This window comes from Schistocerca piceifrons, chromosome 4 (assembly GCF_021461385.2).
Source record: "Schistocerca piceifrons isolate TAMUIC-IGC-003096 chromosome 4, iqSchPice1.1, whole genome shotgun sequence".
NCBI lineage: Eukaryota > Metazoa > Arthropoda > Insecta > Orthoptera > Acrididae > Schistocerca > Schistocerca piceifrons.
This window is the reverse complement of record NC_060141.1, coordinates 354,615,353-354,639,023: the sequence shown is the minus strand read 5'-3', so window position 1 is coordinate 354,639,023 and position 23,671 is coordinate 354,615,353. Positions and strand designations below refer to the sequence as shown.

At 45.1% G+C, this 23,671-nt stretch overlaps 1 protein-coding gene across 2 annotated transcripts in view; it reads right to left on the bottom strand.

Annotated features, from left to right (window-relative positions):
- Positions 1–23,671, bottom strand: part of LOC124796347 (laminin subunit gamma-1) — a 1,176,638-nt gene that overhangs the window by 211,984 nt on the left and 940,983 nt on the right. The gene's annotated exons all lie outside the window — the stretch shown is intronic.

Here is a 23,671-nt window from a genome sequence, read left to right as displayed (position 1 = left end):
ATAGCTCTCTCTGATGGAGTTGTAACTTATCTAATTATTTAACTGTGTATCTGTCAAGGACAACCCCCCCTCCCCCCTCCCCACCACAATAGGTCTCTCCTTCCCTGATAGAGTCGAAACTTGGTAGGGTGAAAGAACGGTGAAAATAGGGGACCCCTATTTCGACTTAGGTGCCAACACTCAATAGTCACCGGAGATAGTGAGTTGATAGCGCAGTGGCAAAGAGCATGGATTCAAATTTTTACTCCCCCTGTTCAGATCTAATATTTTGTTGTTTTCTTTTCACCTCCCTCTCGTTGTGTTGTTATTGCTGAACTTTGTAGCATCACTATTTCTTTGTGAGATCGTGAAATACTATGGAATTATAGATATAAGAAGAATGCATTTCAAATATTAATAAAAATAGGTTTTATCCTCACAGCTAAAACTTATTAACACTTTCCTGAAAACTGTTACCACAAGACGTAAAACAATGGAACATATGGATGTTTAGTTTCGCGGCGATATACACTGACAAAATTTTCTCGGGCTTCCAACCGCGTCCGGTGGTTTAAAATCCCCTCTAATTTTTCCGCTGGATTTTAAACCACTGGACACGGTTGAAAGAAAGAGGAAATTTTATCACTCAATTAATGGAACAGTTACAGGATCGGTACGCAAAAGCCACAAAGTCTAAAACCCCACAAAAGAAACTTATCATCAGTTTTTGGACAAAGATTTGTGACCTAATGAAGAAATGGAGGGCCGTTTGTCGATGAAACTAGAATACTGAAGTGCTGAATAAAAGTAATTTCGCCAAAAGTTATGCCGTTGTTTCAACCCTGCGACGTATACTTTTACTGACAGGGGAAGACTGACATTCGCCGATTACAAAAGTACCCTACTTTCCTAGCGCAGCAAAGGGCCAACACAAGTAGAAGCTATGCAATTGAAATACGCGCTTTGTTCCATATTGCACTGCAGGCTCCAGCTTTGGAGAAAATGCGTAGAGACGTGTATTTTGCTGCGAGATTATTGCCAGATCGCAAGGTCTTTACCTACGTAAACGAGGATGTTTCCCCTAATCACATTTACACTGAAAATGTGACTGTGGCATATGTGCCTTCATACGTTCCTCGCGGTGATCAGAATTTTTACGATTTGAATGTTTCTATAATAGATATCACCCTGGGGAACGCAGTGGTTTTCTAGAAGTAAAAGTAAAAATCAAAGCAAAAAATGATATACTAGAATTTATATGTTTTTAATATTCGTTTACTGTTAATTATACAGAGTGTTTGGATACTACCGTTAGAGCTTCTAGGACTTGTAGAGGGGAATGAGTACATAATATTTTGATTAGGATACGTTCCCGTGCTACAGACGTTTGTAAATGTGTTTGCAGGGTAGGTGTCCAACAGGGTAGTCATGGTGGGGTGTGGTTACATAGGATCGGCTGATGTCATCTGACGTCTACCCCACTTCTCTGACCTGATTGGAGCCTCATTCACGCGTCTGTGAAAGTCAACAGCAACATGGCTGAGTACACGTTTGCAGAATACACGGACGTGATTCTTCTGAATCGTGAAGCTCACACTAGCGAAAAAGCTACTCGTCGCCTTGTCGAGATCGTTCCCCACAACGTCCGACTCCGTCGCATACCCTTTTCGCCACAATTACGCAACGGCTACGAGAAAATGGTAGCTTGACCGTCAGAAAGGGCGACTGCGGTGCTCTAAGGAGACGCCACACACCCGAATAAGAAGAGGTCGAACTGCAGCACGTTGTAGAGAAACCGTCAACGAGTACACGAGATATTTCTTTGGATACTATTGAGTGGAACTGTAAAACAAGCGTTGTACTGGGCAACGCCCAATCAGTTACTTGTAAAAGTGACCGCGTTACCAAGATATTTTCATACGGTTGTAACACGGAAACAGTCGTTTCCGGACATGATATCCAATTCAAAATATTGTCTACTCACTCCCCTGTACGTCCTAGAAGTTTGTGACGAGATATTATATAAGGTTTATCATGATAAAATCTATTGTTGATAAGATTTGAAATTCTTATTTTTTAGTCAATACCTCCATTGTACTTCACGATCTCACAAAAAGTATCGATGTCTCATATTTCAGCGACAACAAGAGAGTGAGCAAAACATAAAATTGGATCTGAAGAGTGGATGCAAAAAGTTGCTCTGCTCTTAGCCACTGTGCTACAAGTTCGATTGATTATGTGCCGCGCGAGTGGACTGATGAAGTGGCATCGAAAGTTTGGCCGTCATTCTCTCAGAAGCTATTGAGTGTTGGCACCTAAACCAAACTAGGTTCCCCGCTTTATTTTCACCCTTCTTTCACCCTGCCAATTTTCGACTGTATCAAAGAGACGTATGGCGGGTTCTATTTGTCAGGGCCAACCTTCTACCTTTCGTACTCATTCAGACTGCTTTTCATTGTTATTGTGTAGATTCCTGATGAAGTGAAAAGCTAATTTACATTTTCTGTTTTCGCACTGGTTTCTTCCGCACTGACTTACCACGGACATGCCATTACACACCAGCAGATCTCCGTTTTCAGCTTGCGAGGTGAGTAACGGGTGGGAGTGGCACCACTGGATTTAGCCGGTGACGAGCGCTGTACCTTGCAGCATGTTGACCGACGTCCGTGAGAGGTCAGAGCGCTCGAGCTGGGGTATCCTGCTGTCTAAACACCGGCAAGTGTTTGCACTTCCTCACACAACAAGCAGGCGTCGTTTTGGACATTAAGGCAGAGGCATGCGCGATGCACGTTTAGGAAATATTAGCCACGTGTTCAGTTGCTGGTAAACATGACGGAATACGCGTTCCCCAGTGTTAATTTTGGAGCACGTGTTTCGGAAATGCAGTGTTATTGTGACTCTGCTGCTTTCAGTGTAGATGTGGGGAACACGACAGAGCATTTCAATGCCAGTCGCCTTATTTCAAGAGGCGAACGGCGTTGGTGCGAGGACATTTTTTCTGGGAATAATGAAAAGTAGGAGGGAAAATCAATACTTTAACGCTTTGTCGATTTTGAGGTCATTAGGGACTAGGTCCCCGTCCAGTTATACAAGAAGGAGAATGGAAGGGCCGTGGCCCGTTTAAATAACTGCCCCACCATCTACCTGGATTCTTCTGGGGAAACCACGGGAAATTTAAAACGGGATGCCAACAAAGGAATTCGAACACTGCCCGTCCAGAGTATAAATCCAGTCCCTTAACCACGACGACGACGACGACGACGTGGACGACGATGGCAGTGATGTGTTTATGATGTCACCTTCGTGGTTATTATGGCCGTTACTAAAATAACTAAAAACGGATTACTTAAATAATATAAAATTTCAGAACGTACAATATTCGTTAGAAATGCAGTCGTTCTATTTGTCCCATTCATATTAATCTCCACGTTCCCCCTCTAACACTCAATAGGAAAAAATTCTGCATATGTTGTACTTTGCCTAAATGTACACTCGGAACACAAATACATTAAAAGCTTTCAGCAATTAACACTTAATTTAGTTTCCAAACAAGAGACTTGATGTACTGAATCCTGTTTGTACCGTACGTTTCAGAATTTCTTCATTCATCGAAGTTCTTAAAACTGGAGCTTATATTCGCAACTGAGTCAGATGTGCCTTAAAACACGAATTGTGCCGTGTAATGACTGCGTACGAGCAGCCAACTTTAAAAAACCAAAAATCTGAAAGTTCAGTTTTAAAAATCGGGGCATAGTCTTGAATGACAAAGACCGTGGCTCACGTTCATTATAATCTCGAGACAGTTGATATCTTTTCTATGACGGCCCGAAAGCCATATAACTGCTATAAAAATGCAAATTAAAACGCTCAAACTACCCAAAACTTTTGATTCGTAGCCGGCCGCTGTGGCCGAGCCGTTCTAGGCACTTCAGTCCGGAACCGCGCTGCTGCTACGGTCGCAGGTTCGACTCCTGCCTCGGGCATGGATGTGTGTGATGTCCTTAGGTTAGTTAGGTTTAAGGAGTTCTAAGTCCAGGGGACTGACGACCTCAGCTGTTAAGTCCCATAGTTCTTAGAGCCATATGAACCATTCTGATTCGTAAAATAAGGGAGTGGACTGGTGCGCAGTGCACAGAAACATGTAACAGAAAACATTTAATTTACCATTTATGTCCATTATAACACCTCGACCGTAAGTTTCAATCTTATTATTTTCAACTTTTTTGAGTCGTGTTAACTGTTTTGTATTATGTGTTTCTGTGCACCACGCACGGCGCCTTCAATAACCACCAGCGGCGTACGTCGGCCCCACATAATGCCACCCCAAAACAGCAGGGAACCTCCACCTTGTTGCACTCGCTGGAAAGAGTGTCTAAGGCTTTCAGCCTGACCTGATTGCCTCCAAACACGTATCCAACGAGTGTCTGGTTGAAGGCATATGCGACACTCATCGCTGAAGAGAACGTGATAGCAATCCTGAGCGGTCCATTCGGCATGTTGTTGGGCCCATCTGTACCGCGCTGCATGGTGTCGTGCTTGCAAAGATGGACCTCACCATGGACATCGGGAGTGAAGTTGCGCATCATGCACCCTATTGTGCACAGTTTGAGTCGTAAGACGACGTCCTGTGGCTGCACGAAAAGTTTTATTCAACATGGTGGCGTTGCTGTCAGGGTTCATAAAAATGTTCAAATGTGTGTGAAATCTTATGGGACTTAAGTGCTATGGTCATCAGTCCCTAAGCTTACACATTACTTGGCCTAAATTATCCTAAGGACAAACACACACACCCATGCCCGAGGGAGGACTCGAACCTCCGCCGGGACCAGCTGCACAGTCCGTGACTGCAGCGCCCTTGACCGCTCGGCTAATCCCGCCCGGCCTGTCAGGGTTCCTCCGAGTCATAATCCGTAGGTAGCGGTCATCCATTGCAGCAGTAGCCCTTGGGCGGTCTGAGCGAGGCATGTCATCGACAATTCCTGTCTCTCTGTATCTCCTCCATGTCCGAACAACATCGCTTTGTTTCACTCAGACGCCTGGACACTTCTCTTGTTGAGAGCCCTTCCTGGCACAAAGTAACAATGGAGACGCGATCGAACCGCGGTATTGACCGTGTAGGCATGATTAACTACAGACAACACGAGCGGTGAACTTCCTCCATGGAGGAATGACTGACACTGATCGGCTGTCGTACCCCCTCCGCCTAATAGTCGCTGCCCACGCATGGTCGTTTACATCTTTGGGTGGGTTTAGTGACATCTCTGAACAGTCAAAGGGACTGTGTATGTGATACAATATCCACAATCAACGTCTATCTTCAGGAGTTCTAGAAACTGTGGTGATGTAAAACTGTTTTTGGTGTGTGTGTTGTTACAAAAATTTAAATATAAATACATACAACAATGTTTCCCTATTAATAAATTTATCATAATTATATATTACATATATAAAAAATAGGTGTATAAAAACATACACGTATTCCAATGCAACGTTGTGTTAAAATTACAATGTTTTCGGTCAAAAACTTTCGGGGGTTTGCGATTATAAACACATTTTCTGTACGAACATAGATGTTCGTTCCTTCAGAATATCAAATCTCCGAAAGTACCTCACGGATTGCTTTGAAATTTTGCACGACATTTTATTCAAATACTCACGTTTTTTATACCGTCACTGCAAAGCCATTTGATATATGCATAATTGATGCATAATAAAAGGAGAAATGTCATAAATATGTAAATGTTCGTTTGTTCAAAATCGTTAATCTCCGAAAGTTATATTTATATACATAATAGTGAAACAATGTTAGCACTAAAATTGAATTACATTTTTGATTACAATATTACTACAGAATCTGAATTTGCAATAACAGAAAACAAGGCTCATGGTAAGAGAGAAGGTGGAGATGAACAGGGATGTGGAAGGAAAGGACGCAGAAAGCGGGAAGGAGAGAGGGAGTGGGGGCAGGAGTAGATGGAGAGAGAGGGGAGAAAGAGAAGATGGACAGAGAGAAGGGGGACAGGAGTAGATGGAGAGAGGGGGAGGGAAAGAGAAGATGGACAGAGAGAGGGGGAGGAAGTGATGAATAGAGAGGGCGAAGGAGAAAGAGACGGGCAAAGAGAGGGGTAGATTGACGAAGACAGATGAGAGAGGGAGATTAGGACATATCCAATTCCCATACATATAGAAATATGTGCATTCTCTTTTCTTTCTTTTCCATTTAAATAAACTGAGCCCCAGCAAGGCGTGGCTGGGTACAGCTAGGATATAATAAAAATGCTCGGATGGCAAGCTGCCGTTTCTGATGGAAACGTCATACAGTCTTCGGACTGAAGACTTCAACAAGACATGTCGCGCTCGTTGGCTGTTGTAAGACTGCAGAGCAGTAACGAGGAATGTGGGTAAAGAATTATGACTTTTACGAGGAGGCGGCACCTCACGGAATGGCACCTGTCGCGCGGAATGCCAACAACTTGCAGCCAGGCGAATAGCCCTGGAGGAGGGACCGGCGGGCGTATGCGCTGCAGCGGCGCGGCGTGGAGTGCCCCCGCTCTCCGGCGCAGAACAATGGGCGGAGGTAGCGAGAGAGCGGCCCAGACGGCAGTGGGCGAGATTTACGGCCTAACGCAGATCCGCGAGGGCGAAGGAGCGCGCCATTTGGTGACAGGCCCGCGGCCGCGGCCGCGGACGAGACGGGCTGCGGAGGTGGGAGGCGGTCGGCCTGGCTGTGGCGCCTTCTCCCCGCTGACTGCCAGCTGCTGCCTTAAAAGGCCACGCCGCGTCCCTGGCTCGTCTGCAGGTCGTCCGGCCGCTCCTCACGACCGAGAGACGACAGACACCGCGACTAAACACATTCTGCAGAAATACTGCCGGTGTAGCATTTCCAGAGAAATACACAGTCGAAAAGAAAAGTTCACCTGGAAAGACGACATCGATTTTGATTCCATGACGGCGTATGCCACCTGGAGGACAGTATATGCATGGTTTCAACGTCGTCCGCCAACAGACAGCCACAACCCTTTAATACGGCAAGCTCACTGCTTGAAGGGTCACAAGGGGAGGTCACGACGTTAGGAACGCGGATTTACTGCAAACTTCGTACAATCGTAGTACTCCATGAGGACAACAAAATGTGTGAGCAGGAGCGCGTACTTCTCAAGCGTTACTGAGAAAATCTTAAGATAATTTCGGTCATCTGTGCGTGGCCATTTTAACCATGAAGCGGCTGCAGCCGAGTGGTGACGGCACGGTAGCTCAGTCAGCCCACACGGTAGCTCAGCGTGTTCGGTCAGAGGGCGGCGTGCACTCTGTAATCTTGAATAGGTGTCTTGTGACGTCCGCCCAGACCAAACGCAACGAACTATATCGAACGAAAAAAAAAGTGTTGGGTCAGGGCGTTAGCTACCCTTTATAATAAAAAAACTGAGCGAACCGATTATCGACAAACTGAATGGGTGTCATTGGACGTCCGCACTGAACAAATTCAACGAACAATATAGAATTTTTTTTTAAGTGTTTGGCGTTCAAGCCGCTGGGTCGAGTTGCGTTCGTCAGTTTTTTTTTTTTCAACACAGTCATTTTCTTTATTATTTATATTACAACTGATATAATAGGGAAAGTACGTGTAATCGGATGAAATTTTATTAAATTTACAATGTTATTTGGCAGTCTACTAATTCTTATTATTACAAATAATGTAATATTCATAAGTATCGACTAGTAAACGACCAAATGCATAAAGTCATACTGAAAACGTATGCTTGTCCGTGATTTGAGAAATCCCTTATACCTGGAAGGAGCCCGAAACGACTTGTTACCTCCAAGTTTTGACCGGCAAAGACGGCTTTCGAAAGATGTACAATTAATCGTCGCTTTCGACATTACGAGTACAAGTTGCAGGATGGTATTTTTCGTAAAAACATGGAAAACATAAAGTTAAACAGCACCAGCTCCATTGAATAAATGATATGTTTCCGCATACGCAAGGTCTTTCGACGTTTTCTGTGGAAAAACAAACCTCGTTACCATTTTCAAAAACCTCTCTTTCAGACGATAGTTTGGAAGCAAACCATGCATAACGCAGTATTTCCTTAAAAATCGGCGCTGATAATTGGTTATGCAGTATCGAGTGTATTTTAATAGCGTCTTAAAAAAAAAATAACATTTTGTTCTATATTGTTCGCTGAATTTGTTCAGGGCGGACGTCCGATGACACCCGTTCAGTCTGTTCGTTCATCTGTTCGCTCCGTTTTTTAATTAGAAAGGGAAGCTAACGCTCTGACCGAACACGCTGAGCTACCTTTTTTTTAATTTCATTTTGTTCTACATTGTTCGTTCAATTTGTTCGTGGCGGACGTCCGATGGCACTCGTTCAGGTTGTTCGTTGATCCGATTGCTCAGTTTTTTTATTACAGAGGGTAGCTAAACCATCTGACCGAACACGCTGAGCTACCGTGCCAGCTGCCTCGCGGTCACCACTCGGCTGCCGTCGCTTCATGGTTAAAATGGCCACGCACAGATATATATTCGACGATCGAAATTATCTTGCGATTTTCGCAGTAACGCTTGAGAAGTACGCGCTACTGCTTACACATTTTGTTGTCCTCATGGAGTACTACGAGTGTACGAAGTTTACAGTAAATCCGCGTTCCAAACGTCGTGGCCTCCCCTTGTCAGTGTGGTGCAAACACGTGAAGCAAACAGGAAACCGTGGCACGGAGGTGCGCTTATGCTTTCTGTAGGCAACTGAGCGAGTTTGAAAGGGGTCAAATTGTGGCCTTCCGAGTGGCGGGATGGGTCTTTTGGAAAAATTCCATACAAATTGGATGTGCTTCGTTAGTCGTGCAGTGATGCTGGTATCAATGGTCACGTGAACATTCTCAGACGCGTAGACGAGGTTCTGGATGTCCACACAGCACACACACCCGCCAGGATCGCCGTAGTGGCATTTCGCACAGCTATCACAGCACAGACAAGAGGGATTGCGAACCCAGACGTCTCAACACGAACTGTTGCGAATCGGTTATTAGCTGTGGGATTACGGGCACGCACACTTCTAGCCAGTCTTCCACTCACGCCACAGCATCGACGTGCACAGCTCGACTGGTGCCATGAGAGCATCACGTGGAAGATGGACTAGCACACCGTGATCTTCAGCGATGAAAGCAGATTCTGCCTGCACACAAGTGATGGTCGTTTGCGCGTTCGACGTAGACCTGGTGAGCGCTGTCTCGTAGAGTGCATTCGTCCAAGACACACTCTCCCCAACGGAGGCCTTATGATTTGGAGTGCGATAAGATACAATCCTCGTCCATCTTTGGTGTTTCTGGAGGGAAGAATGTTTTTAAACCAGTTCTTGCAATAAGATGGTGATGTGTTGTTCCAACAGGATAATGCTCGCCCACACACTGCCTGTGAAATCGCCGTGCTTTGCAAGAGGTGCAGCAACTTCCTTGGCCAGCGCCATCTCTCGACTTGTCCCCAGTCGAGCACATGTGGGATATCGTGGGACGAAAAGCGTCTCGTGCGACTTGTCAACCAGCAAGTCTTACAGAACTAAGTGAGCAGGGGCCTAAGGTATCTTACGACAGTATTCGCCATCTGTATTATTGACTGGACGCCAGCGCCTCCATTGCCGCCCGTGGAAGATAACTACGTACTAATATGGATGTTCCAGCATGGGTCGATACGTGACACCTCAGAATCGCTTGTGCTATTGATTTGTAAATATAATCATTCATGTGCTCCATATGCACTGTAACAACAATAAATTTGGGCTGAATTGGAAACCTCTAAAGGCTGCGCTTATTTTTTTCCAGCAGTTTAGGTACGACGGAGACTCTGAAAATTTCTAAAATGCCATTATTCTAAAAATAAATAAAACTGTTTCTGTGATGATGGTCTGTGTTGGATCGCGACTAAGTTTCCGATGTGTATCATCTTCAAATAAAGGGAGCACCTTAAGCAAGGAAATTAATGAAGACCTTTGGTATGCTAGAAAAAGTGGTGATGTAATTAATGCCACGTGCCGCCAGACCTCCCGAGGTTTATGGATTGCCGATGATACACGAGGAAGAAGGTCCTCTGAGACCTATAGTTAGTGCAGTCAGTTCACCCACATACAGACCGGCAAAATATCAGGCAGGGTCACGGGCGTCCGCGGAAATTAATACAAGAGGGGGCAAAATTCTAAAATTGCTATTGATTACATAATTTAGTCGAATAGTTTGAAAAGGTCTCGTGCTTGAAGAATTAAGTTTGATAATAAGACAAAATGCTTTGAAAAAATGTAGGCATATTTCATTAATATGTTCAAAGTATATGCTTTATGTTATTAACATGATTATCGATACCATTTTTCCGAGTTAACAATCCGAAAAAATAAGGAATAATTAGGGGAGCTTCTCAAAACTACCATGTTTGACCTAGAAGTAAACCGAAACCATCCCTGTGTGCTCAGTTCTTCTTGTCAGAGATATTACATTCTACCGAAAACAATTGTAAATTCGCTATCATATCATCATTCTACGGTTGTTAACAACAATTATATGCAATGGTATAGTGTTATGGTATAGAGTTATAATTTTCCGTCCCGTTCTTCTGAACCATATGACTACAACATTAAATACAAAATTGTATGTTGTCAATAAATGTAAAATGATGATGTGATACCAATCTTACAGTTGTCATCACTGGGATATAATATCTCTCTGAGAATAACAAAGAAAATACGACTTGTGAATGCATTTTCGCGCCAACTGCCTCAGTTCACATGTAGACAGTGTACGAAAACGTTCATTTACTGTGATTTGTGTCAAGGATGTTAGCTTTAACAATAGTTCATGTCATTTACATCCTTTCACGATGTACGGAGCTTCGATTCATTTAATGCTGCTGTATTCTTACTGAGAATAAGCTCAGCTCGAACGATTTTAAAGTTAGCTATGTGCTGAAGCAATCTATGTGTTATTTTTGCCATTTTTGCAATGTATTACAATAATCATGACTTTTGTACAATTTTATATATTCATTCTGTTTTTTATTCATTTTTTGTGTGTTGTCTTTCGCACTACCACTTGTTATTAACGTCATTAAGGACGAAATTCCAACCGTGAAATAATTATTTCTCCAGTCAATTGCGATATGATGTCCTTTACAAAATACTCATTATGAGTTTATCAGGTCGAAACTGCTGTTTAATTATTTTCAGTATTATTAACTACAGTCTTTTAAATTCATGTAACAACCGTTATGGATAAAATTACGCTTTTTTCCCTTTTTGCTGAGAGTCAGGTCGTTCATTTAGATTGCCAGTAATCACGTATTGAGTAAACTTCATTCTTTCCTGATAATGCCCATAATAAAAAGACAGCAAATTATAGTATCCGATTACAGGATTAGTGGTACCGTACAAATATTTAGATTCAATTGTACGAGGGTCGTTCAATAAGTAATGCCCCACTTTTTTTTCTGAGAATATATTTATTGTTAAGACTCAGAATTTGGTGACAATATACATAAACATGTCTTGTCCATGTCCTATTTTTCTACGTAGTCTCCATCACGCTCTGCAGGCGTACGCCAACGTTGTGGAAGAGCACGTATTCGCTGCTGGTAAAGGCTCTTGTCCTGTGGATGTAGCCATGTTTTCATTTCATGACTGACGCTCCCGTCATCTTCAAAGTGTGTTCCCAGTAGAGAATCTTCAAACGGCTCAAAGAGATGGAAGTCTTATGATACGAGGTAATGATGTCCAACCCAATTTCGCGATGTGTTCTTCCCGGGTTCTCAGACTTGTGTGTGGACGTCCATTCTCGTGTTGGAGCAAGATTGCTGTTGGGTTCTTGTCCGATCGAACACGTCGGAAACGATTCTTGAGTTTATTCAGAGTCTTCACGTATGCCTCTGAATTGATGGTTGACCCTCTTGGCATCACATCCACGAGAATGACGCCATTACATTCCCACAAGACTGTCACCATGTCTTTTCCGGCACAGGGGGTTGTCTTGAATTTCTTCTTTTGTGGTGAATGAGGTTGACGCCACTCTATGAACTGCCTTCTTGTTTCCGGGGCAAAGCGGTGCACCCAGCTTTCGCCCCCCGTAACGATCCGCAACAGAAAGGCCTCTCCGTCGGTCTCAAGACGCACCAGCAATCCAGATGAGATGGCCTATCTTTGAATCTGGTAGTCCGCTGTGAGCATTCGTGGAGCCCATCGTGAGGATCTCTGAATATCCGAGAGTCTCCATCATTGCAGACGCACTTCCAATGCAGACCGACGATTGTAGAGCCAATTGTCAAGTTGTGATGCGCCGGTCGGCATGAATAATGACATCCGCACGATTCAGCATGTCTGGAGCAGTTGCTGTGACAGGACGACCCAAGCGTGGCTGATCATGGAGCTCTGTTTCTGAATTTCCTCAGGCTGTAACTTTCTTTGCCCACCACCCAACTGTAAGCACGGCATCGCCATACACTGCGCACAAATGTTTATGGCCGTTCACCACCGTTTCTTTTTCTGCACACAAGAATTCAATAACAGCACGTTGCTTGTAAGATGAGTCGTAGACGCCATTTTGACGCTGTACTACGGCTCTGCCATCTGCCAGAACGGTTCGAAACTTCACCGGCGCACAGAGCAAACATCAAATGTGAAGCACCAACAAGGACATTTGTCTATGTATATTAATGGCTTTTTAAAAAAAATGTGGGGCATTACTTATTGAACGACCCTCGTAGGAAGAAGTATGGGATGACGCATTGTGAACATGTTTTATATACTTCTGCCACGGGTCACTTTAAAAACATCAGACCCCTTGTTGTTTAAAATATTTTGCACTTGACGCGTTTCGGGCTAGCCCTTCCTGACAACATCAAGCATAAAACATTTATACATATTATATCGTCACAAACGTACACTCTCAGCATCGGTGCTTAAACATCTGTGGGCTGAGCACTGATGTTGAATGTGTACACATGTGATATTCTACTGTGTTTGTGGTTCTGAGGATGTCGGTAAGCCCGAAACACTTCAAATATAATTTTTTTTACTTTATTTTTTAGTTTTTTTTTTTAGCAGAAACGGGTCTGCTGTTTTTATGTGGTCCATTAGAGCAGTAATTTACATTATAGTCCATGCTTTCTGCGTGACATCGTATCACAAGTTACGTGAAATTGCGCGAAGATGTAAAACCAGAAACAGGGAAGACGAGTGGAAGATCTAGACTTCATGGAAGAGTTCTGGGAAAGTGCCATGTACCTGTAAAGAAACTCGCATACGTACGTATGATAGAAGACACTGAACGAATTCAGAGACGCACTGCTAGTATCGTAACAGGTCATTATAGTCAATAGGAAAGTGTAACAAAAAGGCTTGGAGAACTTAAATGGGAACCTTTGGAAGAAAGACCAAGGAAACTCTTGCGAAAACCTATAGTGTTCTGCTGCCGCCGCCGGCAGGAGTGGCCTAGCGGTTCTGGGCGTTACAGTCTGGAACCGCGCGGCCGCTACGGTAGCAGGTTCGAATCCTGCCTCGGGCATGGATGTGTGTGATGTCCTTAGGTTAGTTAGGTTTAAGTAGTTCTAAGTTCTAGGGGACCGATGACCTAAGCAGTTAGGTCCCATGGTGCTCAGAGCCATTTTAAACTTATTTTTCTCCCTCTCGGTACGCGAATGAAACTGGAGTTAACGCTAATATTTGTACGAAGTACCCTTCGCCACAAATTGTTCAGTGGTTTGCTAAATATACGTGTAGATGTAGTTAATCGTATTTTGTTGTTCCTGTAGTGTCTGTCTTATACGGAGCAGACGTAGTGCGCCAGGAACATCATACAGGGTGTTTCAAAGTTTTTGAATCAAACGTCTAGAAGTGAGAGACCACATCATGGAAAACAACTTCTGTTAGAGACAGACGTCGCTAGGCGCTCTTTGGTATTCGTCGACCCTTGAACGACGGAGATTTCACCGAACTGGCAGTGTATGCACACAACGTATCCCAGTAAATTGACAGCGTCTTCAACAATAAAACCCTTAAGTGGGAGCGTCTTTAAGCGGATAAAAGTATTTTGGAAGTGAATCAGGGCCCGTAACTTTTGCTTGACCTACCACATTTCATAGGAGCAGATGACTGGATGATAGGTAACATTAAGGTGTTCTCACGTTAGAGTGCGTACGCCCTGAAGCCTTCAGGGAGATACCCAACCGAAAACAAGTCACAAAAAGTGTCAGCGAACATTTTAGTTCTCATTGACGCGATATAGCGCTACTGGTTTAATGCAAAAAGTCTGAAACACGATGTGTAAGTTGCGGACAGAGAGTGCCAACAGTTGTATCCCTGGAAGCAGCACGATGCCGACGCTGTCGCCCTCGCCCTCGCCCCCCCCCCCCCCCCTAACAGAACAGAAGAGGGCAGGCGGCGCCACGCGACTGCGGCTGGGCGTGGCCTGGCCGGAAGTGCGCCGGCGCCCCGCCGGGGACACGCCCACCTGGGTCCTCACCAGCGACCCTTCTCTCGCTGTGTCACGCGGCACACCGCCGACTAGAGGCAACTCCTGCCTCGCCTAAAACACGGCGTGCGTCAAGCGATATGCAAGCCTGAACACGTACACTGAAGTGACAAAAATCATGGGCTAGCGATATGTACAAATGGGTTCAAATGGCTCCGAGCACTATGGGACTTAACATCTGAGGTCATCAGTCCCCTAGAACGTAGAACTACTTAAACCTAACTAACCTAAGGACATCACACACATCCATGCCCGAGGCAGGATTCGAACCTACGACCGCAGCGGTCGCGCGGTTCTAGACTGAAGCGCCTAGAACCGCTCGGCCACCACGGCCGGCCGATATGCACAATTACAGATGGCAGTAGCATCGCGTACGCTAGGTATAGAAGGGCAATGTATTGCCGGAGCTGACTGAAATGATTTATGTGAAAAGTTTTACGAGGTGATTTTGGCCACTCGACGGGAATTAACAGACTCTGAACGCGGAATGGTAACTGAAGCTAGACGCATGGGACATTCCATTTGAGAAATCGTTAACGAGTTCAATATTCACAGATAGATAGTGTCAAGAGTGTGCCGGGAACACCAGATTTCTGCCACTATCTCTCACCACGGACGGCCCAGCAGAGGCTGACGGCCTTCACTTAGTGACGGAGAGCAGCGGCGTTTGCGGAGACTCGTTAGTGCTAACAGACGAGCAACACTGTAGTACTAACAGACGAGCAACACTGCGTCAAATAACTTAAAGAAATCAAAGTGGCACGTACAACGAACGTATCTGTTAGGACAGTGCGGCGAAATCTTTGCTAATAGCACGACGTCAACTGCAGCGCCTCTCCTAGTCCCGTGACCATATCGGTTGGACCATAAATGACTGGAAAACCGTGGCCTGATCAGATCAGTCCCGATTTCAGTTGGTAAGAGCTGATGGTAGGGTTTGAGTGTGGCGCAGACCCCGCGAAGCCATGGACCCAAGATGTCAGCACTGTGCAAGATGATGGTGGCTCCATAATGGTGTGGGCTTTGTTTACATGGAATGGACTGGGGCCTCTGGTCTATTCGGCTACTTGGAGACCATTTGCAGCCATTCTTGGGCTTCATATTCCCAAACAGAGATGGCATTTTTATGGATGACAATGCGCCATCTCGAAGGGCCACAATTGTTCACGACTCTTTTTAAGGACATTCTGGACAGTGCGAGCGAATGATTTGGCCACTCATATCTCCCGATACAAATGTTATCGAACATTTATGGGACATAATAGAGAGTTCAGGTGTGCACAAAATCCTGCACCGGCAACACTTTCGCAATTATGTACCGTATCGTTATAGAGGCAGGATGACTGAATATTTCTGTAGGGAACTTCCAACGACTTCTTGAGTCCATGCCATGGTGGGTTTCTGCTCTACGCCCGTCAAAAGTAGGTCCGACACGATATGAGGAGGAATCCCATGACTTTTGTCACCTCACTGTATATGTGACTTTCCGGAGTGTACGAACACACATACAGCAAACACGATAAAGCGAACTTATTCGTAGTAAGCTCACAAATAATGATTATTTTCCTCTTCATCGTCCGCCTCCATCGGTGAGTGGTCATTGCTGTTGATTGACATGCGGGGGGCGCGAGTGCAATTCGAGGCGTTGCAAGGGACTTTTCCCTGGAGGGAGGATTGGAATGCCGTGCACTGAATCTCGTGGGGCAAACTGAGGAGTTACTCGTCGGAGAATTAGCAGTTCCAGCGTCAGAAAACCGAACAACAAACAGTAGAGTGGCGGTGTGCTGATCCCACGGCCCTGCATCCCGCATCCAATGACGCCACTGAGAGTGGATGACACGGCGGTCGGTCGTCTGTCTGTACCAATAGATTGCAGACAGTTACACTGTAGCATTCAGCTCCAGAAAACCTAGGTAAGGAACTAATGTTGTCAATAAATATGGGCGATCAAAAAGTTTCCGTCCGAGAGCGTTGCTGCAACGTAGGGCAACTATGATGCGGACATGTAGGCAATGGTTTAATGTATCATTCGCGTCTTTCCGACGTGCGTGTGACAAAAGCGGAAACGTGAACTATGGCGACGTTGTTACCGCCCGCAGCTCGTGGTCGTGCGGTAGCGTTCTCGCTTCCCGCGCCCGGGTTCCCGGGTTCGATTCCCGGCGGGGTCAGGGATTTTCTCTGCCTCGTGATGGCTGGGTGTTGTGTAATGTCCTTAGGTTAGTTAGGTTTAAGTAGTTCTAAGTTCTATGGGACTGATGACCATAGATGTTAAGTCCCATAGTGCTCAGAGCCATTTTTGACGTTGTTACCAAATGCGTCCAAACGGGACCCCTGCAATGTTATTCTTTCCTTTGCTGGCGAAGGACAAACACCGGTAAACATCCATTGGAGAAGGAAGAATATGTATGGGGGCAGCAAATGGTTCAAATGGCTCTAAGCACTGTGGGACTCAACAGCTGAGGTCATCAGTCCCCTAAACTTAGAACTACTTAAACCTAACTAACCTAAGGACATCACACACATCACTGCCCGAGGCAGGATTCGAACCTGCGACCGTAGCAGCAGCGTGGTTCCGAACTGCAGCGCCTAGAACCGCTCGGCCACCGCGGCCGGCTATGGGGTAGCATGTCTGTCGAAACCACCGATGTCGAATGGTGCGGCAACCGTGCCGCTACTTCATGATAACGCACATCCCCATATCGCAAGTGCCATAATGCTGAAATTACGCCAACTCAAGTAGCAGACACTCGAGCATCCGCCCTTTAGCCCTGATCTCTCCCAACTGCAATTATCACTCCTTCAGTCCCTTATAGAAGGCCTTGAAGGGTCGGTGGTTTCTGTCGAACAAGGATGTACAACAAGCAGATACAGATGTCTTACGCAGCAACACACGGCGTTTATCGAATGGGTATCTTCAACCTGGTGCATAGACGGGATGATTGCCTCAGTGCTCACAGCGATTTTGCCTGATTGACATACCGATTCTGGACTGTACGGCCTTGGAATAGAAGCTTTCTGACAGCCTCTTATACATTGGTAGTTTCGCGTCTGAATGGGAAAGTTACATGTATGAAACGGCGGACGTGTGAAGCCTTATCGGTCACCGACTCTGTCTGCCAAAATAAGGTTACAGAATTTGAAATCACTCTGTTATTCCTTTGCTCGCTTACTGTGATTTCCTTTCACACCTACTTTACAGTATGTATAGCAAGGAGACTTACAGTGCTACATAGACAGTTCAGAACACTGAAACAGGTTGTTCGAGAAGGGACAGATGCAAAAGGGTGTCTATTTCTGTAGGATTACTGTTGCTAACGTTTCTACTGGGAGACTTCAAGAACTAAGTTAACCATGTCGTCCCACTCTAAGACCACTGTACAACAAGAGGGGCACATTGTCAAAAGAGAGTCCATGTTCTGTGTTCCCTGCATACACAGTTCTGACGCGGTACGGATAACAGGAGCATCACAGAGCGGGAGTGAAATCGTGCGGCTACTGGAAACGTACTCCAAAGTACGCTGTAGAGGAATGGTGCCAACAATTTGACCAAATCTGGAAACACGTGGGTGATGCTCATCGGGAAGTTCAGAGCTTGCAACACGCGATTTCCGTACAATTTGTAGATCTTTGCAAGCTGAAAGAACATATGGTCATAGGTGGGGGGGGGGGGGGGGAGGGGGGTAGGAGGAGATTTTCCAATGATGAAGACGTTCATACATACGAATGGTTCCGTGACCAAAGAGCGGATTTCGGTCTCGCTGAGGAACTGAAGGACTGGTTGCTGACTCGGTGACTATGTTGAAAAGCAGGGTAATGTTTCTGTGTCACTTTGATGTGTAGTGCAGCAATCAATAAACATTACTTGGCGTGCCGTAATAATGTATATCTTTTTAAAGCTTCCTCGACAATGGGTCATTACAGACCGAACAGTAATTCAATAGAGGAAAATCGTCGAAACAATTCAGCCCTGTTTCTGCTGGAGGTGCCATTCCGGTTTTGTACTGGAAGAAGGAAATAAGATCAGACTTTAAAGTACCGTCGGTGTCGAGGTCCCTAAAGACGGACAGCGAGCTCGAAAAGGTTAAGTATAGGATGGAAATCTGCTGTTTCGTTTCGAAGGTACCATTCAAACATTTGCTTCACGCGATTTAGGGGAAGATCGGAAACTAAATCTGGCTGGCAGAACGCGGATTTGTACCACCGTCTACATCTACATTTGCACTTTGCAAACCACTATGAAGTACATGGTAGAGCGTACTTCCCATTGTACCAGTTATTAAGGTTTTTTCCCGTACCATTCACGTATGGAGCGCGAGTAGAATGGTCGTGTAAATGCCTCCATGCGTGCTATAACTAATTTAGCCCTACGGGGGCAGTATGTCGAGGATTGCAGCATATTTCTAGAATAATCATTTAAAGCCAGCTCTCTAAACTTCGTAAGCAGGCTTTCTGGGGTAGTTTATCAACCTTCAGGCGCCTGTCAGTTCATTTTTTCATGATCCCTGTAACACTCTCCCAGGATGAAACAAATCTGTAACCATTTGCGCTGCCCTTCTCTACGTATGGTCATTATCCGCTGTTATCCCTATTTGGTACGGTTTCCACACACTTGGCCAGTATTCTAGCAAGAGTCTCACAAGCGATTTATAAGCAATTTCCTTTCTAGATTAACTGATACCCCATCTGATGGTAATTTTGACAATAAGCGTAGATGTGATACTGAGTCAAATACTTTTCAGAAAACAAGAAATACTGAATCTTCCGGAGAGCCTTGATTCAGAGCTTTCAATATGTCATGTGAGAAAGTTGCGAGTTGGGTTTCATAGCCGGCCTCTGTGGCCGAGCGGTTCTAGGCGCTTCAGTCTGGAACCGCACGATTACTACGGTCACAGGTTTGAATCCTGCCTCGGGCATGGATATCTGTGCTGTCCTTAGGTTACTTAGGTTTAAGTAGTTCTAAGTTCTAGGGGACTGATGACCTCAGATGTTAAGTCCTATAGTGCTCAGAGGCATTTGAACCATTTGGGTTTCATGTGATCGTTGTCTCGGAATCCATGCCGGTTGGCACAGAGGTGGTCAGTCTGTCAGAGATACCTCATTATATCGATCTCAGAATATGTTATAAGGTGCTACAACAAACCAATGTCAAAACTGTTGCTCAGTAGTTTCGTGGGTGATTTCTGTTATCCTTCTTGTAAATGGGGTCACCCATTGCTTTTTTACAACTACTGGGCACGGTTTTTTGTTCGAGGGATGTTTGATAGGTTATAGGTAGCAGAGGGACATACGCAGTCCCAAAATCAGTACACAATCTGTCAGGGATTCCATCGGTCCCTGGAGCTTTGTGTCAATTTTAATGATTTCATGTGTTTCTCAATGCTACGGACACTAACACTTATTACAGCCATTTTCTTCAGTGGTACGAGGTTTAAATTGGGGAATTATCCTGGATTATTCTTTGTAAAGGAATATTTGAAAACAGAGTTAAGCATACCTGCTTTTCCTTTACTACCTCCAATATCAGTTCTTCTGTCATCCACGAGTGACTGAACGCTAACTTTGGAGCCACTAACAACGTTTAAAAACGACCAGAATTCTTTGGGTTTTGTGAAAGATCATTCGACAATATTCTGCTAGGGTAGTCAGTGCCCTCTTGACAGCCACACACGTTTTATTTAGCATCTCCCCATCTATAGACCTATGCTTTGGTTTACATCTCTTTGGCAGTAGCTTCTGTTTCTTTAGAAGTGTTTTTACAGTGACTGTATACCATGCAGGATCCCTCACATTATGAACCGTACTACTGGGTACATATCTCTCTAGTGCATGGTCAGCTATTCTTACTGTCGAATGCAGGTTCAGTGCCAACCGCCATCTCGCTCGGTTTATACCACTGGAGTGCAAACGTTTAATCAAACTGCCGAGATAGGGATCGACCCAGACACCAGCATAGCAAGACTCCAGTACACATTAGGGTCAAGATTCTAAAGACTACCAGGCAAAATTCGCTTACAATATTTCATAGTTTCCCCAGTGTGGCATCTAACGCTGGTGATCGACGAGCACGGATCGAAAGCACAGTGTCATTGCCCTTTAGTACGTAAGAACAGAAGATGGAGACTCTAGAGCGACAGCTCGGCGCGACGCGAGAGTCAGCGCACGGTGACAGCCTTGGCCTCCGCACCGAAACGCAGAGCCCGCCTCCGCCTCCACCTCTGCCGCCGCCGCCCCCACCACTCGGCTGCTCTGGAGTGGAGAGGTGACTCATCGCGAGGGAGTGGCGCCCGGCCCGCTAAGCTGCGATCAAGGGGACGCCAACAGGACACTGACTCACGCCCGGTCCTCCTGCCACGGAGCTCAACCTTCGGCACGGCACAGCAAGTATAAACCGTCAAAGCGAGCTGAAGACTTATGAAGCCTCTTGCAAGGAGGCCTGCGCTTAACCGGGTTTCCCCAGGAATTAATTACTTGTGCGTGCATGACCTCAACACCACTAACGTCAGTTCAATGGTTCAAATGGCTCTGAGCACTATGGGACTTTACATCTAAGGTCATCAGTCCCCTAGAACTTAGAACTACTTAAACCTAACTAACCTAAGAACATCACACACATCCATGCCCGAGGCAGGATTCGAACCTGCGACCGTATCGGTCTCGCGGTTCCAGACTGTAGCGCCTAGAACCGCTCGGCCACACCGGCCGGCGTTAGTGAACACCTAGATAAACACGAATGTCTAATTTATTGCCACCTGCGCACTGTACTTATGTATAAGTTGCGAAGGTTGAAAGGCATTTCTTGCACGAAGTCGCTTTCCCAATCGTCGCCTTCCAGTTTTAGCAACTGCTGCTAGGTGGATCTGTTTTAATTCTGCTCTCGTTCGTTGGACAGTACACGTTTTGAATGTTTTCTTTAGGTACGTGAGTAGTTAGTATCATGGCAAAATAAATATATTCTTTATAAAGTGGTAAAATGTTCTTAAGGGGGCATGTTCATGAAAAACATACACCATTTAAAATATATACCAAATCCACAATTTTGAAGATACGGCAATGAAATTTTGTACCTTGCTTTACATTAAATTAACACAATTAGTGTTAACTTCCTTGCAGTATACGCTGAAGAGCCAAAGAAACTGGTACACCTGCCTAATATCGTGTAGGGCCCCCGCGAGTACACAGAAGTACCGCAACACGACGTGGCATGGACTCGATTAAAGTCTGAAGTAGTTCTGGAGGGAACTGACACCACGAATCCTACAGGGCTGTCCATAAATCTGTAAGAGTAAAAGGGGGTGGAAATCTCTTCTGAAGAGTACGTTGCAAGGAATCGCAGACATGCTCAATAATGTTCATATCTGGGGAGTTTGGTGGCCAGAAGAAGTGTTTAAACGCAGAAGAGTCTTCCTGGGGCCACTACTTTGTAGTATGATTGTAAACGTATGGAGTATCGCATTGTCCTGCTGGAACTGTCCAAGTCTGTCGGAATGCAGATTGGACATGAATGGATGCAGATGAGTAGACAGCATGCTTGCGTACGTGTCACCTGTCAGAGTCGTATCTCGACGTATCAGTGATCCCATATCACTGCGACTGCACGCGCCCCACACCATTACAGAGCCTCCACCAACTTGAACAGTACCCTGCTAACACGCAGAGTCCATGGATTCATGAGGTTGTCTCCATACCCGTCCGTACACGTCCACCCGCTCGATACAATTTGAAACTATACTTCTCCGACCAGGCAGCATGTTTCCACTCATCGACAGTCCAATGTCGATGTTGACGGACCCAGGCGAGGCGTAAAGCTTTGTCTAGTGCAGTCACCAAGGGTACACGTGTGGGCCTTGGGCTTCGAAAGCCGACGTCGATTTCGTTTCGTTGAATCGTTCGTACGCTGATACTTGTTGATGGCCCAGCATTGAAATCAGCAATTTGCGGAACGGTTGCACTTCTGTCACGTTGAACGATTTCTCTTCAGTAGTCGTTGGTCCCGTTCTTGCAGTATCTTTTTCCGCCCGCAGCGATGTCGGAGATTTGATGTTTTACCGGATTCCTGATATTCACGGTACACTCTTCAAATGGTCGAACGGGAAAATCCCCACCTCGTCGCTATGTCGGAGATGCTGTGTCCCATCGCTCGTCACCGACTATAATATCACCTTCAAACTCACTTAAATCTTGATAACCTGCCATCGTAGCAGCAGTAACCGATCTAACAACTGTGCCAGACGCTCGTTGTCTTACGAGTATACAGGCGTTGCCCACCGCACCGCCTTATTCTCTTGTTCACATATCTCTGTATTTGAATACGCATACTTATACCAGTGTACAATTTAACTATTTTATGGAATTTACAAATTTTATTTTCAAAAAATAATACAATACCTTTCTCTCAAACGCTGTGCAAGAGATCTCTTTGTATACAGTAAGCTTGTCTCACGAGATTTTTTGCATACATCGAATGGAAGAATTGTTTAATTATAATTCTGTAACTATAATGTAAAATTCATGCAGAATTTCAAGCACAGATCTGCTTACTCAGAATTTCAAAATTTACTGTTGAGGCGACGTTTATTGGATTCATAGAAATAAATGTACGAAATTTCATAATTGTAGGCTTCATACCATTCCAAGAAAAAGGTACATAAACTTAAAAGAATAACTTTCAGGAAATGCAATTTAAAGGTCAAGCCAAAGTCTCTTCTTATTTATCCTATTCTGAAAGATCCAGATTTGTACTCAGGGTCCTATTTCCCTTCGAGGCTTCGCTTCTGGTTTCTTGTCTTCTGCCATCTTTCCCTTTATCATGTCAACTGACGTTTCAGCTGCATCATAAATTGCAATTCTGACAACTGTAGCAGACGAAAATGTGGTTTTAGGTCATGGTTTCCATATGAGTGAATTTAGAGACTCATTTGAAATCTGGATCGGCGTGAACACACTAGTTTAGAAGTTCAGAATCGACCAGAAACCTTTAAGTGGGCTTGACAACATCCAAGATACAAATTGGAGACCTCTCCTCGTGAATGTAGAGGCTTTTATCCCTGTGAGCCTATCGATATTTACACTAGTTAATGTGGTACAGATGGTGACTGGGATGTTTGTCTGATGACATCATGTGGAAATACGTAGCCCGTACTGCACTTTCCATGTCACTTACAATGGATAGGTTGTGTCTGATAGCCTTG